This window comes from Leuciscus leuciscus, assembly GCF_965113295.1.
Source record: "Leuciscus leuciscus genome assembly, chromosome: 23".
Taxonomy (NCBI): domain Eukaryota; kingdom Metazoa; phylum Chordata; class Actinopteri; order Cypriniformes; family Leuciscidae; genus Leuciscus; species Leuciscus leuciscus.
The window spans coordinates 4,961,506-4,983,492 of record NC_138747.1 but is presented as its reverse complement, the minus strand read 5'-3'; the positions used below and the strand labels follow the sequence as shown (position 1 = coordinate 4,983,492).

Below are 21,987 nucleotides of genomic sequence, written 5' to 3'. Positions count from 1 at the left end.
ATTGGGAGCTGGGGATGTATTTCTCTAAAGCGAGAGCCAAAAGGTCTCATAGCTAATTGCTATGGAAATACCTTCCTACAATATGAATGAGTCCAAGGCCGTGGATCCTTAATCAGCAGACCGGCTATTCCCCGTGGTGTTTAAAGACACCAGTAAGGCGAGAAATCACTGAAGCTCGACTCGGAAAACTTGGCAGGCTGTCACTGCTGCAGACAGTTAATATTTGGAGCAGGTGGACATTATGCAGTCGCAGTTTAAAGCAGGATGAAACTGTCTTCAGAAACTGGCTGGTTTGAGCCTAGGGGGAAAAACTTGTAGTGCAAATATTCCCCCTTTTGAAAATGCCCTGCAAGAGAGCTGCAAGTCAAAGTCCGCTAACCTTTAATACACATTATCAGTTGCATTCAAATGAGAAGGCTGTGTGACTGCTCGCAGTGTCTCTGACCTTTCAGGTAGACGGATGCAATCCATAACTAAAGACTTGTCATGGATGAAGCAAGGTGTGACATCTTTACCAAAGGGCGAGAGATCTCAGGATAAGTGCAAAAATACTAGTACTGCTATATTTGTTAAAAGAGAACGCACACATTTTTCCATTTGACCAACTAAAGTCCAATGCAATGAGCCCACCTGACATTCACAAGTACGCTGTAAAAAGTTACCTTAAAGTCAACATAAAATCAAAATGATTGTGCACAATTCACATGTGCATGTTATATTTAATAAAAAAAATATTTTTGTCATCTTTTTCTAAATGTAATAACACGCTCCACCTCTGAAACGACTTTCAATTTTGAAAGATGTCACAAATCCCTCTCACTTTTCAGCCCCTTTCCAACTGACTCTATTCTGATATGAATCGACCACTTTTCACAATCCAATCAATTTCTCTGCCAATAACGACACCAGGAATTGGAAAAGTAATGACTTTCCAAACAGATAGTCAGAATGGACCAAAACTCTTTTTTCATTGAATATCCTGTTGCACTTGCAAATCGATGATTTCATGTTACTATCATTTATAAAATACCAGTTGAAACCATAGTTCAAGTCCTAAGGCTTTGATTCTATGCAGTGCAAAAAGTATAGTAAATGTCACATCATAGCCCTCTGTTAGCAATACATCAAAATCAACTTTACGCAGCTTCTGATCAACCTCTGCAGATGTAAAATACACATTAAAATGTAAAAAATCTGTTTAGTTGATCGGCCAAGTGGGCTGGTGTTCTGACGATTTGTGCCACCCGCTCAGGATTAGCTATCTGCAGTTAAAACATCTGCAGTCCTTTTTTCAGTCAAAACAGTCCAAAATATGGGTAGCATGCTTCATGGGCACAAAGGAAGCATTCAGATGTAGTAGGACACAGTGAAATGTGTTAAAAATGTAGCTAGCACATTTCGACAGGGGAAAAAAGCATTTCGTTCATGTGGTGTGAGGCTTTACTAAGCCCCAAACCTACCCCAAAGGCCTAAACCTACCCTTAAAACCCTCAAAAAGCATTTATTGCCAGGACACCGGATACTCAAGTTAGCACAACCAATGGTTTGAGTTTGGGGCAAAACTATCTGTTTGGAAAGTAATTTGCATCTAAAATGCATACTTCCCAACTATAAACAGTATTTGAAAAGAGTAGTATGTCGTCTGAATTTACAGCACTCATAAAACAGTACTACTTCCTGACCTACTACTTCTGGTGAAATTCTGAAGTAGTTCATTCAATGAACACTTTAATATCCCATGAGGCCACAGGAGTTGTGAAGTGACCCAACTGTCGCTGGTAGGTCACAAGACAATGACAACATGACAAATGTAGTTCATCCATATAATACACACATATTGTGCTTCTCATTTCTTATTTGTGCATCCTCATTTCCTTTCCTCGCTCTCATCTTAGCTCCACCCCCTTAGGATGTGAGGGAAGAATACACCCGTTTATCCTCGCTCATGACTCCTCATGAAGCTTTCTCGCACCTTATTCCTTGCGATGCAATTTTGTTGCCTTCACATGCTATTCGAATTATCGTACTAGTTCCCTAGTTTAAAAAAAAATTGGACATGAACGGCCTCTCAAGTCAAAATTTTTATGCGGTGAGACAGCTATCACGACTTGAAGTGGGAAGTAGGAAATTTCCGAGGCAGCATTAGAGAATTTAGATGTCCTTCAAGATGGCTGAGTTCGAGCGGTTTCCGGGTCACGGGCTGGAGGACGGAGGAGCGAGGAAATGAGGAAGCATCAATTTGAGTATTGAGAAGCACTCATACTATGTAGAACCTACTTTTTAAATGGTCGCAAAGTAAGTAGGCTACCTACTTATAGAAAAGAAGTACCTACTCAGAGAGTATGTGATTTCGGACAATGCCATATTTCACACTAATGCATGGCAGAAGAACAATTGCAATTTAGTATGCAAATATCATCACAAGGGAGAACATTTAAACAAAGTCAAAGTGAGATTTTCAAACTTGAATAGTACATGTCTTTAAAAAGTTTAAAAAACCACACCTGAGAAATTATCCACACAGTAAAGTTTGAATGGAGTCAGTCAAAGCTGCATTAATTGCACAATACAATGAATAACAAATTACAAGCAGCTCCATTTGCATTTCGATTTATCAGACATCCAGTACAGTAAATATACAGTAGCCTATCACTGCAATATAAAGTGTGAATCAAATGTTTCAAGGCTTTAAATTTACTGTAAACAGTGAAGACAGAGATCCTCTCTTTACATGTAGGCTACTGCGTAACATCAAAGCACAGAGGTTTGGAAATTAATCACTTACTGTTCGGGTCTGGGCTTCGGTTTCTTCCGATTCTCCTCGGGTGCTTCCCTTCTGGATAGAGAGCGATGCAGAGCAATAATACCGTAATCCACGCGTGGAAAAGAGACCCTCCCTCTTTCTGTCTGTCAGCCACCCCGCATCATCCGCCGAACCCAGCACAGCATCTCTCCTGCTCTCTCCCTCTCTCTTTCTCTTTCCCTCATATGGGTCATACATGAAATATTCATCGCATCCCTTCATCACATTCGTCATTCTGACATTAATTTCAGAAATGCTCAAGGGGGCTCCAGTGCGTCTGATAACCTACATAAGTCCATCTTATTGTAACATCTACGCAAATGACGCTGCCTGTGAAGAAATGAAAAGTTGCAGGAGGCGTTTATCCTGACGTTTGTGTTGTTGTTGATCTTTATCACCTTAAAACTTGGGGAAATTAGGAACCTAATCCTTTTATTTAAGAGTGTTGTGAGTTTGTACCGAACTGGCCACGCCCCACAGGAAGTTGAGATGGAAGGACAGGAAGAGGAATTTACTTATTTTATTTACTTCAAATTCAACAAGCACGTTTCGTGACAAAAACATTGCATTACATAATTAATTTGGACTAATTATGTCTACATAGAAAATCTATGAAATCTTAAAATCTATTTTGATGCCTCTGTTACAAAATATCCACCACATTGGTACATTGTTTTCACAGAACTTTATAAATAATTGATAATATATGATTTATAGTAATATATATTTAAATTAAATACGTATAATTATAGTAATGTACTGTATACAATTATTGTAACGTTCTAATTATTAAAATCATTATTTATAATATATAAATATTGACACCAAAATTGGTCAATATTTATGTCATATAAATGTTATATAATATATTGCAATGAAAGAATGAGGCTTCAATTATTTATAAAATTGTGAATGAAAAAAATAATTAAATAAAAATGTGTATTGTAGGAAACAATGGTAGTGTAGAATAAAGTGCTCATTTATGAAGTGATAAATGTGTATGTATATATACATCATTAATTGTGTGTATGAAAAAAATGGGTAATTCATATTGAAAATGAACCTTTTTTAAACTTACAGCAGAAAACATACAGTAGGCCTATGCAGATTCAAATTCGAATCCTGTTTGCTAAAATCAATTCCAATTCAATTCAGGAATTTAAAAGGCATTCTCAATTCAATTCTGAATGGCACACAGCCCTGTCACCCTCCTTTCTTCTTTACTCTGTAAACATCTTATCTGCAAAAACTCCAGAAGGACATACTTGTGCAACAATTCATCTATATATAGCAGGAGTCCTTCATTTGAACAAGGCGATGCCAATCACAACATCAAGCTCCAACTTGCCCTAGATTTCCACCGCCACTCGTCCAGACTTGTGTCCCGTAGCCTTACAAGTCCACACTGGAGACTTGACCCGCTTGTGCTGATAACCAGCGAGAAGTAATTACAGCGAGAAGTTCGACGTTAAGGGCGTCTTTGTGATAAAACATGAAAGATGCACACCCACGCACACAATAAAAGACATGTTTTGTGTTCCGCAGTCCAACAAGTGCTGTTAATAATGAATAATGTCAAAAGAAATGGCACTTTTATGTTGCAATAGATGTTGCTTCCTGCGCATGCTGGGATTGAGGACAACGCATTAACAGTACAGAAAACAGCAGGTGCCTGGGGTACGGTTTGAAGTCTGAGACGAAAAAGCAGGAATCAGAAGCTGGAATCGTGACTGAGTCCACGTCATTTGAAGGGATGCTTGGGAATTCAGAGTGTTCACACACTGGGTTCACACACACACACTGGGTTTCCATGTATTATGAGGACTTTCCACAGACATAATATAGATATATACCTATACTGTACAAAATGTATATTCTATCCCCTAAACCTAAAAAAAAAAAACACTCTGTATGATTTATAGACTTTTTCCTCATGGGGAACAAAAAATGTCCACACAAGGAAAAGGATTTCGGATATTGGCATCTTTGTGGGGGCATTCCGTTTTCACAATGTTAGTATTAACAACTAGTTTTCTAGAGTGACAAACTATAGCTAACAGGCCGGCAGGTTTAACCTCATCGTATTTTCAATAGTTTCTTTGATCATTGTTTTGAAATCTGTTGGCTTTGAAAAAGTCTGCCTTCTATTATTTACTATTTCATAGTTCTTCACCCCTGATAATAACACATAAAAGACATCAAATGCAGACTGTATTTTATAACAGATGAAACATGTACACATTGATTTTTTATATAATTTAACATTTATTCGTGTGTGTGTGTGTGTTTATTAACTCATTTGTGATTTGTGGTTATAGGGATCCAGAGTGTCATGTTCTATACAGCCTGGAACATATGCAGGCATATTTATTGTTAATTTTAATATTTTGCATCCAAATTTGCTTACTATCACAGTTAACTTTAATAAAGAACATACTTCTGAATGAATGGCTTGCTTATTAATAGGCTCTCCCATATTCAACTTTGGATTTGGATTTATTTTTATTAAAAAAATGACTAAATTACTTCAGATCCATTCCAGAGAATTCTGCAGTTTGTCTCCTAAAAGCTGTGAAGAAAAATGCCTGCAGATTCTATCTGGGCCTGATTAACTAAATTTAGAAAAGAGATCAAATCTTCCATGAAAAATCACCCAAAACTGGGCATAAAAGTTTTCATAATCCAATCTTACTCTCTTCACATCATACACTAGAAGTTCACATTCGTCCATGGGCAAGATTTCATGTGGAAGAAGACAACTGTGAGTTAATTATAAAGATGGCACTTGGTACAGACAAAAAACACATTTTGTGGAACTTGATTGCCAATTAAAAAATCACAAAAAATTAACATACCACATAATTAGCATGCGTGGGATGAAATGCAAATGAGAGGGCATGGGATGAGAAATTTGGAGCGTCCTGGTGATCATTTTCTGTCTGCCTCACCCAGAGAGTCTCGCCGCAGCCTCTTGATAAAAACACCCTGCTAATTTAGCGCTGATTTATGCACTCCTTGGGATGATGAAAGTGTTTCATGCTGCAGCGTCTCAGTGAATTATGAAGCCAAATAACAGAACAGCATCACTGCTGGTATAATAAGAATAGAGATTGCACTAGTTTGTGTTGACTTAACGATCTTATGACTTCTGTTCCTCTGAAGTTCAGTGTTCACATCCCAGCTATATGCATAAGGAATTAATGCGTAGTTGCTAACAATGAGTAGTCATGCAAGTCCTAATGATCTAAACAAAAAAACAACTTTATTCAAGCAATTTCGTGCTGACCTCATATGCAGTGGATGTGTGGCTTTATCGAGTGATAGACATGGCCTGGCGAGCTCTCTTGCTGATGCTTGGGATTTTCTAACTTTTATCTAATAGTTGAGGCTGGAGATGCCAGGGGCAGAGTGCAACTCAGGTGTGAAAGTGGAAGATGAGCGACCATGACTTATCCTCCACACTTCCAGGAAAATACCGGTTTGAGATCACCATGGATGAGCAATTCAACCTGGCATGATGAGTTTGTTGACATCTGAGCAAGAAAATGAGACTAGAATTCAGCATTTTTCTCCTGCCTGTGCATAAGTGCCGTGGATGGTTGCCAGGGTGTTGCTTTTCGGTTGCTACGATGCTTCCTCAAATACAATTTTTGGCAGCAAGAAAACGGACTCCTGGTCAACACAGAAAGACATCTTATTTAAACTTGCAACACATCTCATTTGTGATCAGCTGCACAAATAAACAAATAAAAACTGATCCAGTCTCAACATGGAATTACATGGAACGACATCTTAGCAGCAGAGAGGTTCACAACTGTTACTAGGGCAACCAGAACAAGAAACGCCTACTAGAAACTGAGCAGTGACTGGCGACATGCAGACTTGTGCTGTATATATATTTCAGCGTTGCCATTTAACTCACTTAACAACGCAAGAGTCAAGTGTTTGAAATAACTTCCTTTTGTGATCTGATGTGGTTTCATATCATAGAATATGAGGCAGAAATAATAGTATTTAATATTTTAATGGTAAGCAAATTAGCTATTAATGTGTGTCTATATATACACAGTACAAACTTAGGTGCAATTCATCATGATTAATCGATTTGACAGCACTATTAAAAATAGATGAATCCTTCTTAAAGCTACAAACGTTATTCAGTAAAGAGCAGTGAGTGATTTTCTCTGTCTTTTGTTATTTGATTAACATTAATGACAAACATCAGCAGCGGGTTTATTAGGCTTCTGTCACTTTAAAGGGTTAGTTCACCCAAAAATGAAAATTATGTCATTAATGACTCACCCTCATGTCGTTCCAAGCCCGTAAGACCTCCGTTCATCTTCGGAACACAGTTTAAGATATTTTAGATTTAGTCCGAGAGCTTTCTGTCCCTCCATTGAAAATGTACGGTATACTGTCCATATCCAGAAAGCTAATAAAGACATCATCAAAGTAGTCCATGTGACATCAGTGGGTTACTTAGAACTTTTTGAAGCAACGAAAATACATTTTGGTCCAAAAATAACAAAAACTACGACTTTATTCAGCATTGTATTCTCTTCCGGGTATGTTGTCAATCCGCGTTCATGACTCCGCAGTGACTCTGCTGACGTGCTGACGCGCCCGAGCTTCGTTTACAGACGCACGCTGTATTCAAGCTATTCTACATTGTTTGTATTTTGGTATTGCTATATTTTTTTTCATATATTTTTAATGTCAGCAGCGTCTTACATCAGCAGCGTCACTGCGGAGTCGTGAACGCGGATTGACAACAGACCCTGAAGAGAATACAATGCTGAATAAAGTCGTAGTTTTTGTTATTTTTGGACCAAAATGTATTTTCGTTGCTTCAAAAAGTTCTAAGTAACCCACTGATGTCACATGGACTACTTTGATGATGTCTTTATTAGCTTTCTGGACATGGACAGTATACCGTACATATTTTCAATGGAGGGACAGAAAGCTCTCTGACTAAATCTAAAATATCTTAAACTGTGTTCCGAAGATGAACGGAGGTCTTACGGGCTTGGAACGACATGAGGGTGAGTCATTAATGACATAATTTTCATTTTTGGGTGAACTAACCCTTTAAGACCTGACGCACATGATGCAGATGTGATGCACATCTGATGCACATCCTATTTTCTCACAACTCTTTGCTTTCAATTAAGACTTATTTAACTCATTTAACTGTGCTTGTGAGGATACCCGGCAAAACAGGCATTTTGGCATTGTCCGTGCAAGCGTAGTCTGAAGCGGCTTTCTGTGTGTCACACATTCACAGACGCATGCGCCAGTAGTAACACACTGCCTTCTCTTTTGTGTCTTATCGCACGTGAATGGTTTAAAAGGATTTTCTTGAATAAGAGCGTGATCATATATTGCAACACTATAACGGAACAAACAGATACTGCGGTAATTGCTTTAAATATTTGTAATGCGTTAAACTGGAAACATTAATTGTGTGCATTAATGCGTTAATTTTGACAGCACTAATATATACACATCTGTTTTATTCAGCTACACTCCAGTCATAGCTGAATGCCTTTGTCCATATAAGGGATTTCCTGGAACGTCATAAGTTTTATGAATTCTATGTTCAGACAGCAGGCAAATCTGATTTTTCTCTTTTCAGGTAGACTGTCCACTCTATTATTTGGAAGTGATGAAATAATATTTGTGTGTCCAGACTGACATAACCAACATATCTGCATGGGTTGCTTTGGTAATGATGTAGGTGTGGCGTACCCACGTACGTGACGAGGCTTTCAAAATGAATGCAGGAATAATGGAGGTGCATCATCTCGCTCTCAAAATAAGCGCCCTGTCAAGAACTCCGCCGTCACACAGGAAAATGCCGAAATCTCCGGACATACCATTTGAACACTGTATGAATACTTCCGGCATTTCCATCACCAGTTTTGATGTTCTCGTTGTGTCGCGTTTAGAGTGACACAAAAGACAGTTTCAAATCTGATTTGAGGAGCCAGAGCATCCAGACTGAGAGGCATCTGTAAAAATCAGGTTGGAATTGCATTTCAAACCACTTCCATATGTGGTTTGACTCAGATAAAAAAAAAACTGATTTCATGTATATATATATATTTTTTTTTTTGCTGTCCGGACTTTCAAAAACCTATCTGGATAAAATCGGAATATACAAAAAATCTGATTTTTGCTGGCCTATGAGTCTCACTTGTGGACTTTCTGCGCAAGGGCGCCCCCCAGCTATGAGTATGAATGAAACAGACATTACATTGTATCTGTGTATTCACTAGTAAAGGGTAAAATAGGAAATATAATTACTTTTTTTCTAAAGATACTTGAAGTAAACATACAAAGCATATATATATAGTAGAATCAGAACTTTATGTAAATATATATATATAATGAAATGATCAAGTGTTCAAAAGCAGAAAATGAGCAAAATTATTAGCAGTAAAGGTCAAAGGTCAATGCGTTAAAATGTTTCCTTGCATTTTCATATACCCGGTAATTTGGCTGAGATGGTTTTGCTGTGGTTTTGATTAACTGAAGCCATTCAAAATCTATTGGAAAAAGGGTTATACATATAATTTCCTGTATGCAGATATTATCTTGTATATTCTACTGTGAAGCTGAATGTATTTCATGCAAATCACACAATATTCCCAGAATAGTATTTCTAAACATTAAATAAATATTCATCATTCATTACTTGGCCTGATCTGACAATGACTCATTCACCTTTCATCAGTATCAGATCAGTGACTTGGGCTTTATTTCATTTACAGTGCCTTTTGTCAAGAGGCTTATAATGAAAATATAAGCCAGGTCAAGGACAGCAGCGTGAAAGAGCGATTTCAAGCCACTGACAGAACTGTGAGCTCTTTAAATTCACTAAAACGCATCCATCACAGCATGGGTCTGCTTCATATCTCTGGCAACAAACCGGTTACTGGAGCTCTGATAACACATCGAATTAAGCCCTAACTGAGTGGATGGAGAAGCTCACCAGCTGAGTCCACTCAAAGAGCAGGCAATAAGAAGAGAAAATGTGCCCCCATGCAGCATTAATGCGTAAACTGGGATTTTAGTAAATGAATCTTACCAGCAAAACGATCTTGCGAGAAAGGTCAGCATGCCATTTTGCTACCCAGCACTGCCCTGTGGATGTAGAAGAGTATTCATCATAGCGGTCTCTCAAGGATTCTCACTCGCCCGATCTTTCCGCCCCAATTTTCCAGCCTTGGTGCGGAGAGAAATATGGCAGCCTGTTGTCTTTATCACCTTAATTGGTACAAATCTCAGCCGCTGCAGGACCAAGATGAAATGAGACCTTAAAATAGACTCTGGCCTCATGAGCGCTGGGTGTACGGCTCCCAAGAGTGCTTCAAGACTGATAGATATGACACAGGTATATACTACACTATTGTCAATATCTCCCACAGTTACAGCCATGTGAAGTGGCTAACCACAACAATCCAAGACAAGCAAGCAGATTGAATGGCCTCTTTGTCATTTTTGTGACTGATATTGATGGAGAGAAAGCACTAAACATTCACTAAGTAGAACATTGGTTTGAAATGTTCATGCATGCTAAACGGTTTCGGTTCCAAAAAGCCTTACATTGCTATTCATATCATGCTAACTCTGCTGTAAAATCCGATATGGTGCAAGCTACCTGGATATTTTAGCAAGGAAACATCATATTAGCATTTTTCTCTTTTATATTGGCCTTTTGCTTCATCACTCACCAATGATTTTCTGTCTCCATTAGTAAAAGGTTGCAACGGTTCACATGCTAACTGTATTTATTTACCTTCAACCTTTAGTATAGACAGTGGTTTTTGCCAAACCAAGCGTCACTATTACTGTTGCTAATATGTAAAAACTAGTATTCCCACACCATCCCAGCTAACAGGGAACATTCTCAGAATTTAGCTAATGCTCTGGCAATGTTCTCTCAAAATTATGAACAAACATTCTTCCAGCAATGTAAGTAGAAACTTCGCTGCATGGTATCTGTGTCTCAATTTGTGTCTTGCTAATTCTTAAATTTTTACATAATCAAACTTATGATAAAATAGGTTTATAGACTCACATTTTCTTGAGAAAATTTAAAAATCTCAGGTTCTATTTAAACCAAAACAAATGTGTGAGGATTGTTGATTCCCAAAACACTCTGACACAAACACTTTTTTTTGTCATTTCCTTTAAGTACAAAGTCATCCTTCAAGTTCTGACATTCATTCTAAGCAATCTGTGAAGATCTCTGTTGTAGTTTTAACCTATGACGCTTTATCACACTCTTACTCGTAATCTAGCGTTTGAAGAAAAATAGACATTCAGAAGACATTGTTCTTTATCCAAAGCTTTTGTGAGTGAAGGACGCAGAGTGACATTGTCAGACTTTCCTTTTAAAATGCAGGACAATGAAGACATTTTTACCCAGAGGGAAGTGTGTTTTCACAGTGTAAAAGACCGAGTTCTCAGTATCACACCTGATTCAGATGTTTCTCTTAAAGTCCCCTTGTGGTGAAAATCCAACTTTTAATGTTGTTTGTGTCTATGTGGTGTTTTTAATATGATTTAAGACAAACCATGTGCAAATTCATAAGTCGACACCATTGCTTAGTATTTTCTCTTTAAAACTGCAGTGAACCAAAGACAGTCTCAAAAACACGGATTGAAATCGCTGGTGTTTCTGACATCAGAAACTACCTTGTAACCAATCAGATCAACGAGTGATCGTCAACCAGTGGATCTCTGAGCTGCTGTGAGTGAGTGGAGGCGGGGCTAATTTGCATATTCATAGAACCGCGTATACTAAATGAGGCAAGGGTTTAGAGTTACATTCAAGCTATTTTAAGGCATGAAGGGGAAAAAAAGCATCACAGTTTCCACTAAAATAGTAAGCAGGACAACTGTTTGATAATAAGAAATGTTTCTTGAAGCACCAAATCTTTTGAACAGTAGTGTACAGTAAGAGTATAGAGCTATAAAATGAATGTAGATATAGCATACTTTGATTATTTACTTTTGGGAGACTTTGATGAAAAACATTCATATTAAAATCTCTGACTTTTGACTGCAAACTTGCAAATCTGAGCACAGTATGTGACATAATGAGATCTGTTCTGAAACTCTAGAGACGCATGAGTTTACTAAGGTCTTTTTCTCAGCATCAAGAAAAACAAGTGCGATATTAAAGAGGTATGTGAATTTTCTTTTATCTGTTGGACTTGTAAATTCCTAAGTTAAAGCAGATGAATATGGAAATTTATACCGTTAAATCTAAATCTAAATTGGGTTACAAGTTCACAAGTTCAATTCACTCAAGAGTAATAGAATTTTAAGTAGCTGCAGAACTATTTTTGCTCATTTTTTATAGTGTCTTATGTTCTAAACAGCAGGTACATTTTGACTCTTTGAAGATATTAGTTAGATGCAGAGAAAATGCTCCTCCTGAAAACATAAGACTCATGCGCATTTCATTTACATTTCAAAAACTTCAGTTGCTTCAACAACTGTGGAAACATCACCATTAGAACCAATTATTCTGGATAAACAAATACGAAGTCTTGGCAAATACACTGCAATCATTTTAAATGTGCCTTAATTAGGTTAGCGCTGGAGTTTCACACACCATTGACGAACAGCAGCTCTTGGCCAAAATATGAAAAGGAAGAGAAAAAAATGATGATGATGATGATGCATTTTGCGAACACTTGAACCTTATCTATAATGATGGCTTCCTAATATCCTACAAGTTCCTAAAGTGTTACACGCAACCTGCAGGAAATCGATGTAATTCTGACAGAAAACACAGCGTCCTGTTTCACCTCAAATCGTCTTTCCAAATTCTATCCGGAAAAAGCTGACGACAGTTTAGCAACTGATGGCTGATCCCACAGTGCATTTCAGCCACCTGTCATATCTCAAGAGAGGCAGGTAAACACAGACAGTGACAAGTCCTGCATCCGAACACAGATTTGAGGGAAGGAGGTGATCGTCTGAAGAAAAACAAGCCAATCAGAAGAGCCAAAATGGATAAATAAGACACACATGGAAGGGCAGTTTCTAAGAGGCTGTTGGCGTAATTGTAAAATTGCAGCGTTCAAGCCCCCGTGTTAATCGGGTTATGGCGGACATAAGCGTGATGATTCATCCCCTGGATGATACTCTATATGTCGGCTAGATTGTAAAACCGATTAAGTCCAGCCTCACTCAAACGGCCTAAACATGGGGCTGCATCTTATCTGTCTCAGATGGTTTTGCATTAACATTTGCGCAAACACGTAGCGCCGAGGCAAGGGATACAACCTTGATGGGATCAGCAAGGTCACGGTGAACAATTATGGGCTGCCTCATTACTTTGCTATGCGCTCTTTGGTTCCCATGGAAACCCTTATGAGGTGACAGATGAGTGGAGCTGGAGTTGGCCTCCCACGCGCCGTCACATCGAGCGTTCCCCTTGAAGACTCCACTCACTGATAATAGTACGCCTAGGGACCGAGACGCATTGTTTAAAATAAAACAGCCATTAGGAGTGGGATGTTCGAGTGAGATATTGTCGTACACAAATAGGCCATTTTGCCATAACTGGGACACGTTACAGAATAACAACAAGACCTAGATATGATGCTTTTTTTTGTTCTTGTTGCAGTAAAGAACACCTTTTTTTCGCCTGTTGCAAGGCTATAAATTAGAGCTAGACTTAACATAATCTGTGGGTAATTAAAACAGAATTATTGTGTTTTATTTATAGATTGTTTGCAGTTATGTTTAGGAATAATTCATCCTATGAATTCAAGTCTTTAGTCATGCTGTTGTGGCTTTTACCAGTACATGAACAGCATAAACATTTGTCTCGTATTGATTGAAATGTCAATATGACATGAAATATATTTGTCTTTATAATATGAAATGTCAACAAACCAGTTTTTATTATAAATTCCAGGAAACCATTAACAGCCCAACCTTATAAAAAAAAGTACGATGGTATGAGCATGTTTATTTGTTTAACAAGGTACTATGATAATACGATGCTTTTGGATATATACAGTAGCATGGATATACTGTTTGTTTGCACATGTAATATACCATTGTATTTTTGATTAAACTTGACGTATAAACAAATGTACTGTGGCAATACCATGGTACTTTAATATATGTTGAAATACTGAAATTCATGTACCATGGCATTTACATAGTATTCCAAGTTACAATACCATGCTAACTTCTGATACCTTTTTGTAAGTTACCATTGTACATGAATATGGTAATAATTCAGAAATATTGTACAGGGTAGGCTAAAGCACCATGGTATCAACTATCATTGTACCAACATTATGCTTACCATGGTAATACCATGATATTTTTGAAGAAGAGGTTAAAATATCCTTGAGTACTTTGTAAATATACCCTTATAAAAGATGTATACAGTGACTGTGGTTATATCACAGCACTTTGTATATACCATGCATGGTACTTCAAAATACTTCTAAGAACACCATGACAGTTATTTTATTCTTGTATACGAGTATGTTAAACATGGTATATACCAGAGTACCACACAGTGATATAAACTATCACAGTACCATTTAAATTATGCTTACCATGATAACACCAAGAATGTTTTTGTTGTAGGCCTATTGATGTGCATTAGCATTTATGAGCAGATATATGGTCTTTTTCAAAGTATCATGGTATCAAAATCTAATCTACCACACCACCACAGCACTTTTTGTAAGGTGTATCTTAGCAAAACAATACTTACCATTGTAAAGTTTTGCAAGGGCAGAGCAGTCTGGAGTCGGTCACCTGGGCCGTTTCAATCTCTCCAGCTCTCATCTCTTTCCTTTATGGCATTTTGATTTTGAATGGCACCATTCATTACAACGCTCCCAACAACACACGGTAAGAAATATTTCAGCCAGAGCTGTCTGTGGGACCCTGGACTTCCATAAAACCTGTCCAGACAGCTGTGAAGAAACTGACACTTGAAGAGAAGAGATGAAACGCCTCATGAATAAAGGTGAAGAGCGAGTTAGTTATTCAGCAGCGTTTGAGTGATGCCAAAGGCTACAGAAAGAAGCGAGAGGAACAGGTTGGATGCAGCCAGGTTGAGGAGAAGCAGGGTCTCATCGAGCGAAACACTGCGTGTCGGCGAGGCAAGTGTGTGGCACAACGTGACGTGACAAATCTGCTCACATTATAATTAACCAAACTATTTACACCTCAAGCGCGTGACGCCACCAAACAAAACGCTCCCATTATAATTACGGACGAGTCATGATGGCTATTAGATATACGCTCTTTTGTTTAAGTTAAACTCTAAATAACTCTTATCCCAAGTTAATGTGTAGAGACAATTATAGTTTGAAAACTATACTATGTAGTGGCTAAAAATTAGGGCTGTGCGATATGGACAAAAACACAATTTGGGTCATCAGTGTGGACAGACAAATGACAACATGATCAATACTCAACAAATCATTTAGTATGCCAATCAGTATGTGTGAAATCAATATTTTTAGCATCAAATTGCTCTGCTCTTTTGCACTATACACAGACACAAGAAATTAGAAAGGATGCGTTTTGATGTTCAGAGTCAGAAGTTCACCAATAATCTTCATAGTATTACCATGGTTTTTTGGACATGACACCAAGGGAATAGGTTGTTTTTTAGAAATTGGAAGAGTACCTTAAGAATACAATGGTCCGTGAACATAACATATAATACTTCGGTACCATGGTAATTTAAAATATACTAAATCATTACTATATGTGTATATGGACTGTCAAAATCTCTGAAAGTGCAAGTGCTGGAGGATTTGGCTGCATCGTTTTGAGATGAAAAAAAAAAAGTACCTATAAATAAATAACTACCATGATATCCTTCATTCTGGGTTTACAAACATCCTAATTCTCCTTGATCTAAGTTCAGCATTTGATACAATCTGTCATGATATTCTCATTTCCCGTCTTTCTGATATCAAGAGTTCTGCTCTTTCCTGTTTCACTTCTTATCTCACTGACAGAAAGTACTATATCACCATGCAAAGGTATAAGTCCACCACAATTCCACTGACACAGGGTGTTCCTCAGGGCTCAGTTCTTGGTCCGTTACTTTTTATCATCTACATGCAGCCACTTGGTGATATCATATGCAATGGATTTGGTTAAATGGTTATGCTGATGATGTCCAAATATATCTTACCACCTCTTCTGACATTTCATCTGTGCCTGACTCACTCAATGCATGTATTTATTATTAGAGAAATCAAACACTGGATGTCCCTGAACTTTCTTAAACTAAATGACAGCAAAACCGAAATAATGCTCATCAGCTCCACCATACCTGTAAATAAAATGGACCTGTCCTTTGACCGTAGTTGGGGTTCTTGTTAAACCCTTCTCCCCAGTACATAATCTTGGTGTTTTATTTGCTTCCTCTCTTTCCTTTGTTTCTCATATTGCTTTTGTTGTTAAAAACTCTTTTTATCACCTGCATAATTTTGCATGTCTCCACTCCTCCCTCAGTCTGGCTGATGCAGAAATTTGTTCATGCACTATCTTTTCGTTTGGACTACTGCAATGCCTTGTTAATGGACTTACCAAAAAAACATATTAAAAGGCTACAGTGTTTACAGAATGCAGCCGCGAGAGTCCTCACCTCGACTAGATGTAGCATTCACATAACTCCCCTTCTCCATGATCTTCACTGGTTACCTGTTGCATCACCCATTCATTTTAAGGCACTCCTGTTTACCTTTAAGGCTTTAAATAGTCTTGCACCTCTATATCATCTTACAAAGATCATCTGAACTTGGCCTATTGTCAGTTCCTAGATTCCGGCTGTCTACTATAGGTGGATGATATATTTTCTATAGGTGTGGGATTCTCCCAAATTCAGGAATTCATTACCCCAATTTCTTCGTAATATCTCTTCTTTATCCGCCTTTAATTATTTAATTCGTATTTGTTTGAAATGTTTTTTTGATGAATTGTATTTGACGTTTTTGTTTTTATTTTTAAACTGTAAATGTTTTTCAACTACCTTTGTTAGATGCTATTCAAATAAAACTTCCTTCTTCTATTATTTCCCATTTATATATGGGTCTATCTTGAGGAAGGTAAAACATGAAAATATAATTTATGTGCAAATAAACCTTTGCATAAAACCTGATTATTGGCTGTTCTGAAAGGCTAGAAGGATTATCTGGCTTAGAAAATTAATCAAACACCTCTGTGAGGTTTTGAACATCTTGGGTTATTATTTATTCATAGGAGAACCAGGTCAGTCAATATTGTAATAAAACACATCTTCATGCAACTATTGTCGGTCTTCCATTGGGACGGGGGTTGCTTTTCATCTCATATCTGGCAGTGGTTCCCATCTGACCTGAAGCCAAGCCCTTTCTTTGAGATGGAATATATGGAATTGAACATTCAAACCCTCAAGAAGGACCGTGATGCTGCCATTAGTCAAAAGGTGGCACTGTTTCACTGCTCACTTCATAACCATATTTCAGCTCACAAAGATGCTTTTGAAAGTGTCTTGAGATAACACAAAATGAGACAGATCTCTCGTTTGAAGGCATGCCAAACAAAGGAATCTTGTACTAAGCATGACATTAGCTCACCACTTTTAAATTACAGAGAGGAACAATAGATTGTTACACAATAAAGCCCAAAGTTTCACACTGAGTTAAATGTACCAAATGACATAATTAGCACACTGATTAAACTCATTTGTGGTGAGGGCTGATGGGCTGGGGCGGCTGAATCTTGATGCTCAGATAAGTGTTTCTATTTGGATGAAACCAGCTTGATTACAAACTAAAATGTAACTGAGCGCTTGGCTGCCATCTGAGTACATGAGCCACTGATTTAAGGATGTTATGGGTGGGTTAGAACTTGCACTGCTGTATAAAATTAGCATATTACACAATATATAGAGCACTGCAACAAAGACTTGACAGTCTTTTTAAGGCAAAACATGCATCAGAGAAAACAGAAATCCAGTCATCAGAACAGTCTTGTTTAATTTTTGAAAGAAATTGTTATATCCAGAACACTTATTCTTAACTGGTTTGCTTGCAGGTTGTACAATAAACATCAAGACACCAAATGCATGATCTTTTCAAATTATTGTATTTACAAAACATTATATAAGTTTAGAACTTGAATATTGGTTCATATTGCGATGAACAGCATGCACAACCCATTTTACTTCTGTAACATGAAGCGTTTATAAGTTAAAACAAGATATGCAATGAGAGAATATGTAGTGGATTTTATCAATTGGAAATTGATTGGATTGTGAAATGATGGTGTTCACATTATAAATGGACCTGAATGCGAGATTGCAATGTTATTCTTCGGAATAACGTTGTGTACAATTCATAAGACACAAATGTGTTGAATTAGTCAAGTTAATGTGTATAGTTATTACACAAATGTACACATTAATTCAATTAGTTGAATTGATGTGTACATTTTTATTTCATGTTGACTTTAAACAATATAAAGTAGTTGGAACAAATCTTAAAATCTTTGAAAAATAAACTTGACTAACTCAACAAACACAAGCTTTGCATTTCCATCCCATTCGTGCACATCTTCCAGTTCTTATTGAGGAATTTGTTTTGAAAATGTCCGTTTTATTTTATCTCAAAGCCCTTATGGTTGCTGTATTTTTTGATGATAACATATGTCCATCCCATTGGTGATCTAACCCTTTATCTGAAGTGCATTTCAGTAATATACACAAGCAAACAGTCACTTTTGTTTACTGTTTGCTCTCTCTCTTCGCTTCTGGATGCTGTAGCGTTACTCTGCTAAGCCGTGTAGAGCTTAATTGCTGGGGTCTGTCAATAGGGAGAGATTTGTTTTTAATAAAGCACCCAAACAAGCTTTTGAACAGCTAACTTTGCTTCTGCATGAAGGATGTCAAACGATGAGGTAAAAAAAGAGACGCATCTACAGTGACAAGCTGACAAGCAGGATAGTTCCATCCAAGAAAACATTCTTTGATTAAGATTGTTTTTAGATTGGACAACATGTCTTCTCATTTTAGTCATACAAATTTCTGTCATGAAACTCTAGATGGCGCAGGCTGGTCCTTTACTCAATCTGCTTGCAATCACATTGTTCTCTATAGGGCACAGCTGATTGGTTCCTGCTGTAGCCAATGAGCTCGCAGCTCAACCTTCAAATACTTGCACAGCACGCTTTAAGAAACTCCCCATCTTCCCCAGCTCCACCTGTATAAATCTGCTATGGGTAATTCATGTATGCTATATTGTACAGCAGCAGCATGTCTTGCTCACAGTAGTGTGTCGTGTGTGTATTGGCAGTAGCAAGTCCCGTACTTGCCCTGCAGCAGCAGCAGTGTAGCAGATCTATTCCACCAAGACCAAACATATCAACATTTACATATCCATTTCTTTGCCAAACACTTTACAAATTATTTTATGCTAAATGTTTCACACGGTCATTTGCTAAACCGTTGACACATGACCACATCATGTTGCATGTAAGTGGCGTCTAGTTCTCAATTTTGAAATTAAAAGTTTTTTTTACATTTTGGAGTAAAAATGTCTTTCCTTCCTGGCAGTCCGATTAACAAACGAGTGGTAAAAGAGATACTAAAAATCACATTTGATTTTCTTTATCTCACTGTTCAATTTGAGCTCATTTGATACATCTTGATATTGCATGCAGTACTCTGCTTTTTATTGCACATTTTAGGTATTCTATGCATTTTCATACTCGGAACCCCCGTGTAAAAATGTACATGCTCAAATTTATATAGAAAAGCAACGCAAAAATAAGCAGATTTTTGTACAATCATTTTTTACTATAATTGACACAATCAAATTAATTTGAAATATAGGCTACTATAGATAGGAATGGTTGTACAAACCTGAGGTAGCCAACACTTTTTATGACTCATTTAATTTGTGTTTACGCACACTAAACTACATTACAGCATGTTGATTCTCTGTTTTGTTGGCCATAATTTGATTATAGCTACAAGGTACGTGTTGATCCCAGAGCAGCTTGACTTTGATGCACACCAGCTGAACCAACAGCAAACATCTCCTCGCTGATCAAAGACAACTTTCTGCGTCAGCAGCCCATCCGAAATCTAATTTTATTCTGTAAACATTTGAGCAACTTTTCATAATCAAATAATTCCTACGTGCAGGGAACATTGCAGAACAGATTCGAAGAGTGTTTCCCCCCCTTTAATGCACTTGAAATTACAGAGGCACATTCGGCAATGGATGCAATTTTACTCTCATTAAAAAGCCAGTGAAATAAAAAGCCTGGGTGATGCGGGAAGCCCAAGCTGTTTATTCATGTTTAATGGTAAGTGACAGAGTAATAAGGGGTTGCATGAGGCCTCCCCATTTTTCTCCACATTTAGATCAGACACCGCAAACGTGATACGTCGAGGCCGTCAACCGGATCCAAACAACCCAGTCGTTTGTTCTCGCGCTCTTTTTTTCCCTCCACGCTCGCCTTCGGTTTTCCCCTCGGGTGGCTTTTCGACGTGGGCGGAAATGTAATGCGATGCAAGGTGTGCCAACTGGAGCACGACCGCTCATCCCCCAGCCAACATACCCACACACATCCATCCTCCAGCACACCATGTCCCCTCCGTGAAACTCCTGTCAGGTGTGTCTTCCTCCCGTCAGCGCGACGCTATCAGCGTGAGCCGAGTAAAGAACGACAGGAAGCACCTCATCAGACAAACGCCACCGTGCTGTGAGAAATAAGGCCGCCATCCAGACACTAAGTTTCTCTGTAATTAGATAACTGAATATTTCATTGTTAAAAAGGATGGGAGTTTTTAACAATCAGCCCACCCACTGCATAGACACAAACTCGGCTAGCACAGCTAATGGCTGGCGCAGAACACACCAGTAACTGATCAACAAGGCCATTAATGGGTAAAGTGCTAGTTTATATCTGTGGTTATCGAAGAATGCTTAAAAGAGATTATAAGGAAATCAGCTTGAGAGGTTTTGGTTGAGGTCCTCTTATATTTGGCGTGTTCATGTATCTTAATGCATGTTGCATTGTGGGAATCATAAGGAATGGGTCAGATTTGGTAAGCTAATAGAGTCCTGCAGTCATGACTTACGCTTTTGGATTATTTTGGAAAATAAACTCTGTCACCAACAAAAGTTTATGATTCTTGCACTGTTTATCGTGATAATCAAATGAACACAACTTTTATGAACTTTGAAGCCTAAATACAATTGGCAGAAGTCAAAAGCTAAATGTACGCTATAAACGAACTGCACCACGGTCACATGACTTTACCGTCACCATCATTAAACCTCTGATTCTTTCAGGCTTTTTTTTTATTTTTATTTTTTTATGTCCTTGAAAGTTTGAGCAATAATTACGTTTTCAAGAGCGTGATTATAAACACAACGTGGCTGTAAAAAGCGAACTAGTGAGTTGATGAGTTGGCCCGTTCGGCTGCTGATGTTTAAAGTCCCACGCAACCTCTGTAGCTAGTCTCATTTAGCCAATTGTTAGCACTTTTTCAAGACAAATACTTTCACAAGGGGACATTAATGTATTTTACGTCATAAAATAAAATCTGAAAATACCTCTAGCTTGTGTTCACCATATACCCTTTTTCAGGCATCGTTCCAGAGATGATGGAACTGGAAGTGGTAAAATGCTAACTTTTTCCCGGGTTTTGGCCAACAAAAATACATCATCTCTGCAGCACTCTGATAACAAAGACAAACTAATTCAGTTTTACTCTAATTTGCATTTAACAATATTTCACACACACACACACACACACACACACACACACACACACACACACACACACACACACACACACACACACACACACACACACACACACACACAAATATAGCATATGGTTTTGGAATGAAATGAGGGTGAGTAACAGAATTTTAATTTTTAAGTGAACCGTTCCTTTAAGAAAACTCTTGCATTGATTACACTGCTGTATTTTCACCTTAACACTCTATTCGATGTTTCTCTCTCTGTGTGTGTGTCTCTCTGACACACACACTGCACACTTCGGGCGTTTTTGATGGCCTGTGCGATAAAATAGAGAAATGAGGTCTATGGTATTCATGGACACAGCTGGCCCAGATCTGCCAGTAGTTCTCAGCAGAGCCGGCCTGAACTGA

The 21,987-nt window shown here is 37.9% G+C and overlaps 1 protein-coding gene across 2 annotated transcripts in view; it reads right to left on the bottom strand.

Annotated features, from left to right (window-relative positions):
• klhdc8a (kelch domain containing 8A) overlaps positions 1-10,034 on the bottom strand; it is a 31,099-nt gene extending 21,065 nt beyond the window's left edge. The window contains exon 1 of one of the 2 annotated variants that reach the window (XM_082155960.1): positions 9,894-10,034. The gene's annotated coding sequence lies outside the window, so the exon portion shown is untranslated. Of the gene's footprint in view, positions 1-2,785; positions 3,108-9,893 lie in introns of those variants that run through there. The other variant, XM_082155959.1, reaches the window with a different exon arrangement.
• Positions 10,035-21,987: the final 11,953 nt, after the last annotated feature.